Consider the following 8075-nt stretch of genomic DNA (forward strand, 5'->3'; position numbering starts at 1 on the left):
CCAGCTATTCCCCTTCTAGGTGTCTTCCCCAAAGAGTTAAAGGCATCGTATTACAGTGATATGGGCACACCCATGTTCATAGCAGCACAGCCCACAATACCTAAATCTTGGAAGTGCCCTCTATGTCCACCGGCAGTTGAATGAGTAAAGCCAATGTGGTATTTACATACTATAGAGTACTACTCTGCCATAAAGAGGGACAAACTGGAATCATTCATCCTAGGAAAATGGATGCACCTTCAACATCACATAACTTGTCTTATATGAAAATCTTGAAGTGTAAATAATTTAAAGAGCAAAAGACAGACACTAGGAAATAGTGAGATAAATCTTTTGTAAATGGGAAAGGTATCTTGATATGGAAGGGGGTGGGGAGAGGGGAAGAGGAATAAAAAGAATTAAGATGTGCTACATTCGGGCAGCTGCTCCCCACAGTGAATGTTTAATCATTATGCACTGCACACATAGACTAACAAAAATTAGTTTGCTAATGCAAAAGTAAAATACAGTAAGAGTTTTTTAAAAGGGCTGGTGCAAAGTCCCTGAGTTGTTCAATGCCCAGTACTGCAAAAACAGAAGAGAGGAAGCCAGCACCAGCCTGCCCCTGAGCCCAGCTGGCTGGTAATGCAGGAGGACAGCTGGGAGTTCGGGCCAGCCCGGGCTGCAGAGGGAGACCCTGTCTCAAAAATCAAGCAAGCAAGCAAACAAAGAAATGTATATATGTCCGATAAGTAGAGGTTCTATTTATATGCTCTATTAAAACCACAACATTGTAATTGGAGATAGTTACTGTAAATCATAATAAGGCAATTTTAAAATTAAAAGTGTTAAGCATACAAAAGAGATACCTGCGTGTCTGTCTTTCTTATGACACCAATCATCACAGCTGGGTGCCCGCCGACAGGGGCGGGCAAAGCACACACAGGGCGTGTGAGAGCTACATCGTGTGCGTGCTGTGCAGAGTTACTTGACCGTTAAGAAGTGCGATGTTGCATCACCTGCTGGAAAGTGGATGGAATGGGAGATCGTGCTGCCTAGGGGGAATAAGCCAGACACAGAGAGGCGAGTACTTCGTGTTTGCTGTCATGTGTGGAAACTCAAAAAAGAAGGACAGCCTGAAAGTAGGAGAGAACTGTAAGGGAAGGAGCTCAGGAGGGCCAGGGAGCAGTGGAGTGCAATTGGGATTGAACACGATGGAGGCTCGCAAGGCTGTGTCATTGGTACAATTGATAGGAGTTAATATTTATCTTTAAAACCACATAAACGCCTGAGGTATACATCATAACCAAGAAAATTATCAAGTCTGCATAAAATTAGGTACACATTGCCACTGATGTGTTATTTTATCTTTATATTTGAATAAAAATATCAATAAATTAGTTACTTTTTAGCATTTTAGCAGATTTATATCCAACTTTCCAAAAGCAGATGGACTGTGGCTGGTGATGGTTACAGCCCGGTACCCAACATAGCTGAAAACATCTACATCCGAAGTCTGCTGTGTGCACGGACCAACGCCCCATGGTGAGTCCAATCAGGTACTGCGAACATCGACTGAGAAAAAGGAAAACGTTAGCGATCTGCATTTCCTGGACCTACGCTGCTGACTGTCAGAGCTGGGCAACGCGGTCCGCTGGGGCCGTGGGGGGGCCTCGCAACCCTGTGGCTGTCAGTCAGGGTCCTCCCCTCGGCCCCGCCTGAGCGCTGGAACCAGGTAGCACCAGCCCAGGGGAAGGATCAGATTCCAAATTAGGAGTGGTCACTGCTGCATGTGACTCACTTTCACGCCATTGTGAAGAGGACATGTTGGGATTGGGGCCACGGCAAGGCAAGTTGAGGCCAGTCTGCAGGACTTTATATTGATTACTCTGCAGATGGAAGGTGTACTTTCTTTCTGAAACCAAAGTCACTGGGCTCTGTCAAGGTTGGGGGAAGTTTCTCTAACTGAGAAAGAGTAAATACCTCAGAAATGCAAGTGCTGCTGAGCAGAACTGGTAACAAATGAGAGAGTTTGCAGGGATGCAGCACAGACTGTTCAAATCCTGGTGATGTAACTTCCTAGCCTCAGCTTACCATCAGTAAAGTAAGGATAATGCCATATGACTTGCAAGGACCATGAGGGTTACATGAAAGGGCATGGGCTTCGTCCAGCAGGTTCTGAGGAAGAGCTTCAAGCTGGCTGCCTTAAGCCCTCAGAAATCTAGGGTGAACACCAACCAGGTCTGAATTAAAACCCACTGTGAAAAGTGTTGGGCTTATTAAGTAGTTCGCTGTAAAGTTTGTAGAAAATACTTTTTTTTTGGTAGTAGGGATGGAACTCGGGATCTTGCACTTGCAAGGCAGGCAGCGGCACCACTGAGCCACATCCCTGGCCCCAGGAAATACTTTAAATGGAAAAGGAGGCGGTCAGCAGGCATCACAAGTCAGGCAGCTCTGTGGCTTCAGAGGGTTGCACTCATCTCGGCCCCAGTTTATCTCTGCTCCCCGAAGGGACAAAACCGCAAAGTCAAGAAGCGGAATGGGGAAAAACAGAAGAACCAAGGTGGATTCGTAAAGGCGCACATTTCCAATGGTGAACGTCACCCTAATGTACACCTAAAATGTACCAGTAAAATTAATAAGTAAAAAAGAAACACATGAAAAGGCCCCAGTCCGCACCCTCAAACTTCCTTCTGACAGGAAAGCAGCTACTTGTAACTCCTCTTGTCACCCATTTAGGATGGATACCACCACACAGTGGCGCACCCTTTATGGAAAAGCAAAAGGAAATCAGAATTTCTCATGGTGCCCATTTGGGGGGAAATGTTTGATTGCACAGGACATTTTGTGCTTCATTTCAGCTAGCAGCTGAAGTCAACCCAGATCCGAAGGAAAGAATATATATATATACGAATACTATATTTGTATAGTGGCGGGGTGAGCTGCTCCCCAAGAAGGTGGACGACTGTTGACTCATTCTCTGCCATTTTCTTGTGGTGTGAGCTGGTCCCCAACTCCCCAGGAGCTCCAGGCCTCCCTTTTGGAAATGCAGCGCAGCTGGTTCCAGGGGCCCTGGGTCATGGAGCAGAAGAAGAGCCTGTGCTTGCAGGACAGATGGCAGGAGGGGGCCCCTCTCCCCTGGGGACGAGAACTCCATAGATGCAATACTGGGCAGGCGAGGAGCAGGTACAGTGACATGGCCTGGCCATGGGCCACCTTCCCTGGGCTGCTGGGCCGGAGTCTGGGCTGTTTCCCAGCTCGCTACAGGAATGCAAGCGATGTGATTCATTCTGGCACCATTCAGGCCTCCAGAACACGTCAGATGCCAGAACAAAGAAGAATCTGCCACCAACTTGGGTTATTTTGGTGAATATCAAAGCAGATTACCCAAAGCTTAAAATAAGATGACTTAAATGCGCTGGCTTCCCTACCCCAGCCCGAGGGAGTGCTGGCTCGAAGCACCCACAGCTTGTGTGGAGCAGCAGAAAAGGGAGGGGAAAACCACGCCAGCAACCCAAAGTCAAAATCAACAACCTGTGTGATGGGAGCCGGGGACGGGCGTGAGGCAGGAGCAGCCGCTGGTAGATGAAGGGAAATCTCTCCCTCTTCCCCCCTCCCCCAGAAAAAGCACGGTAAGTAGCCAGTGGAGGCCGCCCACCCGCCAGGCCCTAATGAGGAAGCAAAAGAGCCCTACTATATTTTAATGACACACAGTCCAGATATAAAATAACACCAGAGCACGGACTGGTGTCAGTGGCCACGGCTCTGATGGGGCCTCGCGTGTGGTGAGCAGTGCCAACGGTGTGACCAGCCCTGTTGGCCCTGCCGGGGTGCCCAGGGGCCCATCGACCCAGTGGGTCAGGGGCGAGGGGTGTAGATCTCCATCCAGAGGTGCTGAATGGATTTCAAGTGGTTCCCGAGGCCTGGAGGAGCCGAGCAAGGCTCTGGGCACCGAAAATCAGGCAGACACCTGAGACGTTTTCCTGGTGCCAGATGTCACGGCCAGGCCCACAGTCTTCCTTGGGGCAGAACCAAACCCAAGTCCGGGGCAGAGAGCAGAGCCCAGGTCGGGCCCGGCCCTTAGCCCTCTGCCAGCGAAGCCGAGGCCCGACATCTGTTCCTCCCTCTCAGCTGGCCGCGTGCGTTGGGACTTGGGTGGCAGATTCCTGGGCCCCGGCTTTGCGAGGGCAAACGACATGGCTCCTTAATGAAGGCTTCTGACGACGACGGGATCGGGAGCCTGGTGGTCACATGGTGTCGCCTTCCCACTTGGAGGGCTGGCAGCACCCCAGGCGCGGAGCCGGGCCCGCCGGAGGAGGCCCAGCCCGTCACTGGCTGCCTCACCCGTCCCTCCGCCTGGATCTTTCAGCGCCTCCACCTCCGCTGCCTGCCTCCGCCCTGGCCGCTCCCCAGGGGCCCCAGACTCCGGGGAACCAGCCCTGGCCCTGCTCCGAGAACCTGCACGGAGTCTCAGCTACTGGACACACTCGCTCCCAGGTCTACAGAGCGTGCAGGGAGGGACCGAGCCGTGAAGGCAGTATCCAGCCCAGACCGCCCGTGGTTGTGGTCATTGTGCCCTGCACACATGCGCGAGTGAAAGTGGAAATTTAAACACACGTGTGTACTTCTGCTTGAGCCCGAGCAGGAGCGCTCTGCATTCGCTTGGTGACGCGGCCCTGCTGCCGGCGGGACCTCGTGACAGCGGGACTGCTGCAGCCTGGGAGCTCAGGAGCACGGGTTTTCTGCCTCCTGAAACCAAGAGCAGCTGTGGAGGAAGAGGAGGGGGCCTGCGCGACGGGAGAACTGGGTGGCGTGAGGCCGCCGAGCGGCTCCTACCCCCCCCCCCCCCGTTACCGCGTAGCAGCCGAGCCCCCTTCTGCTTCCAGCCTCTGGGGCTGAATAGGAGCCCGGCCCGGCCGGCCAGCGAGGCGCTGTGTCCCCACGCGGCCTGCCTGGCGCAGCCGTCTGGCTGCCTTCCGGTTTTTGCCTCGCCAGCCCCATTTCTTCATTCGAGACTGCGTTCAAATGTCCTTCAGAGCCACGTGGGTGACAAATGTCCCTGGAGAGCGAGTCCTCCGGGCCAGGCGAGTGTTTGCGGCAGGCCACACCGCGGTCTGAACCACCGCTTTTCCTTTTGCTTGTCTCCTAGAAAAACCCAGACGCAGCCGATCCGACATTGAGCTGGGCACTTGCCTTCGCCTAACACTGCTCTGTCTTCTGCCTCCCCGGTCTTCCGGCTCTCCCGACAGCTCGGATCAGAAACCCAGGAATCATCCCGGACTCCTTTCTTCCTGTAAAATCCAGCCGGAAATTCCACTTCTCCTTCTGTCCGGGTGGGTGCAGGCACTTTGAATCCGATCCTTAGCACCACCAAAGTAAACTGGTGGACGGACGGACAGGTGGATGGATGGACAGGTGGACATCGGCACACACGTGTGTGCTTATTTAATCCGAGAACACCTATGCGTACATTTACATAAAGCCAGGTCTCTGTCTCCACGTGATGTCCCTCTGGTCTCTCGGCTACCTCAGCCTCCTAGCTGTTCTCCATGTTTCTCTTCCTTCCCGCTGGACTGTTCTCCACAACGCAACCAGAGCTGCCGCTCAGAGTGGTGCCCGTCTCCCTCCTCAAAGCTCCCCAGTGGCTTCGGAGTCACCCAGGAATTAAGCTGAACTCGAGCTCCAACTTCCAGAGTCATGCTGTCCAGGGAGTGGTTATCAATCATTTTCTATTGATTACATGCACGCGGATGTCAAAGGCTTTGATGTATCACTTCAAATAAAGTATATTATTAAAATTAATCTTGCTTGTCCTGCTTTACTTAATGTGGCTAAGTAGAAAATTCAGAATTACACCTCGGGAGGCTGAGGCAGGGGGATCTCTGTGTGTTTCAGGCCAGCCTGGACTATATAGCGAGGCCCTTTCTCAAAAAACAAAAACAATCTCTACAAAATCAGCTCAAGGCTAGGTACTTGCTACTGATTAGAAAAATAAAATTTTACTTGCTGTTAAGGAGGGGAAGTTCAGGTCAGGTTAACCAAGGCCAAGGGCTGCAGAAATCCTCTAATGACTCTACAGTGGCTCCCTAATAGTGGAGCCTTAATAAGCAGGTCAATGTTAAGTTAATAACACGGGCGTGCTCTACAAAGCATTTTAAAGCTGATTTCAGCCGATCTATGCAAAGCTCAGTGCCATATCCTGGTTCTTCCTTCCTGATAGCGTATCGTCTATCGGAGGAAAAAGGCAAGGAGATGAAGTTTAAGAGCTAAAATCATGATGAGGGAAAATGGAGACTTAACCACAGTCACATGGCGGCCGTGCAGGCCACAGCCCTCTCTGCTCCATGCGATCCTGGCCCAGGTTCCATCCCACCGGTGGTCACTAATACACAGGACCCCCTGCTACCTGCAGAGGGTCAGGGATAAACTCAATGCCTTCTTATCCCTAAGGGATTTCTTCTCTGGCTGGGGAAAGTAAACACTTCAGTACACACAATTCAATATTCGTGATCTGTATCAAGTGCAACACAGAGTGGAACATTTGAAGTGGATCTTGAAGGACAAAGAGGAGTTTGCTGAACTAGAAGAAGACCGGAGGTTCATATAGCCTGGGTTCTTTCAAAGACTAAATGTGCATCTAGGTTTAAATTATAAACTAATGCTTCCGACTGTGAAACACAGCGCGTCCATCCACTGGGCAGGGGAGGCCAGTCTGTCCAGTTTGTAGAGGTCTCTGCTCAGACTCCTTCCAGGCTCCCCAAGGGGAGGAACACGTCTGGTGTCTCTCCCACCCCACTCCAATGGGAGGGAAGAAGGAGGAGGTGAAGTTGAGTGTAAGATTTAAAGCCAAGACCCTGCCTGGTGCAGCTGAGAGCTTGTCCCCCTGGGCTTCTACCCTGTCCCTTGGGGACAAAGTTGAGGTTTCACAGCTGGATGCTTTACCATTCAAAAGAAAAGATTTTGAGGAGCGACAGGTACAGCCCAGCGGTAGAGTGCTTTCCCAGCACACTCGAGGCCCTGGATTCAATTCCAACACCAAAGAAACAAAATTAAGCAAATAAATAAAATACTTGATGTCCTAGTTCCTCTGGAGATACAGTCACAGAACTAAGTTCTAGCAAAGGAGCTAAAAGTCCAAATATTAGGTGGAACTTCTGAAAGGGGTGTGGAAAACATGGTGATTTAATAGGAATGACAATTTTACCCTTCTGCAGTTTCTTTTCCTTTTTTGCTGGCATGTAACTCAAACGTGATGGCTGGTACCACAGCAGCCATCTCAGCACATCAGTGAACTTGACTGTGGAAGCCATCTCCTATCACAGTGACACAGTGTGACAGGAACCAGTGTCCCTGATGGCCCTGCAGGATTGTCACACTCGTGCTAAATTCCCTACCTCTGGGTTTCTCTTTCCCACTCCCAGTGCATTATTCTTTTGGACTTTCATGTTCGTGTGCAGGTGTGCTCGACCCTACCTGATGCATAAATCCTTGACTGCTATTCAACAATAATTTTTCATGCCTCCTGGGTGCTAGGCCAGTAGTTCTCAACTGAGAATGCATGTCACAAAAAATTTCATAGTTTTTATAATAGAGTGTTTTGGGATCAAACTTTACATGGTGAGCCCTGGTCAGGTGTACAGACAACTGTATATGTCAACAATCAGATGACGTAGATGGTGTAATAGTTACACACACACACACACACACACACACACACACACGAGAGATTTTCACAGCGTTCCTTTATACTCCTTTTTTACTCCTGTAAGGCTCATATGAGTGCTACTTCTTTCATTCCTGATTTTAGCTATCCACCCCCCCCCCGCCCCCCGCTTCCTGGTCAGTTTAGCTAAAGGTTTGTCATTATCTTGATCTTTTCAAGAAACCTAATTTTGGTCTCATGGATCTCAATTGTTTTTATTTCTATGCAATTGTTGATACTTTATTTTCTGCTCTGTGGTTGTTTCTTTCCTTAGGGTTAGTTCATTCTTCTTTTTCAAGTATCTTACGACACAGAGTTCCACTGCTGGCTTGAGAAGTTCTTTTTTAACATCAGATTGCTAGCTATGAATTTCCCCTTGGTGCTGCTTTAGTTG

The sequence above is a fragment of the Heterocephalus glaber genome, unplaced genomic scaffold (genome assembly GCF_053883595.1).
Source record: "Heterocephalus glaber isolate CG9 unplaced genomic scaffold, H.glaber_assembly_v1.0 deba00001428, whole genome shotgun sequence".
Lineage (NCBI taxonomy): Eukaryota > Metazoa > Chordata > Mammalia > Rodentia > Bathyergidae > Heterocephalus > Heterocephalus glaber.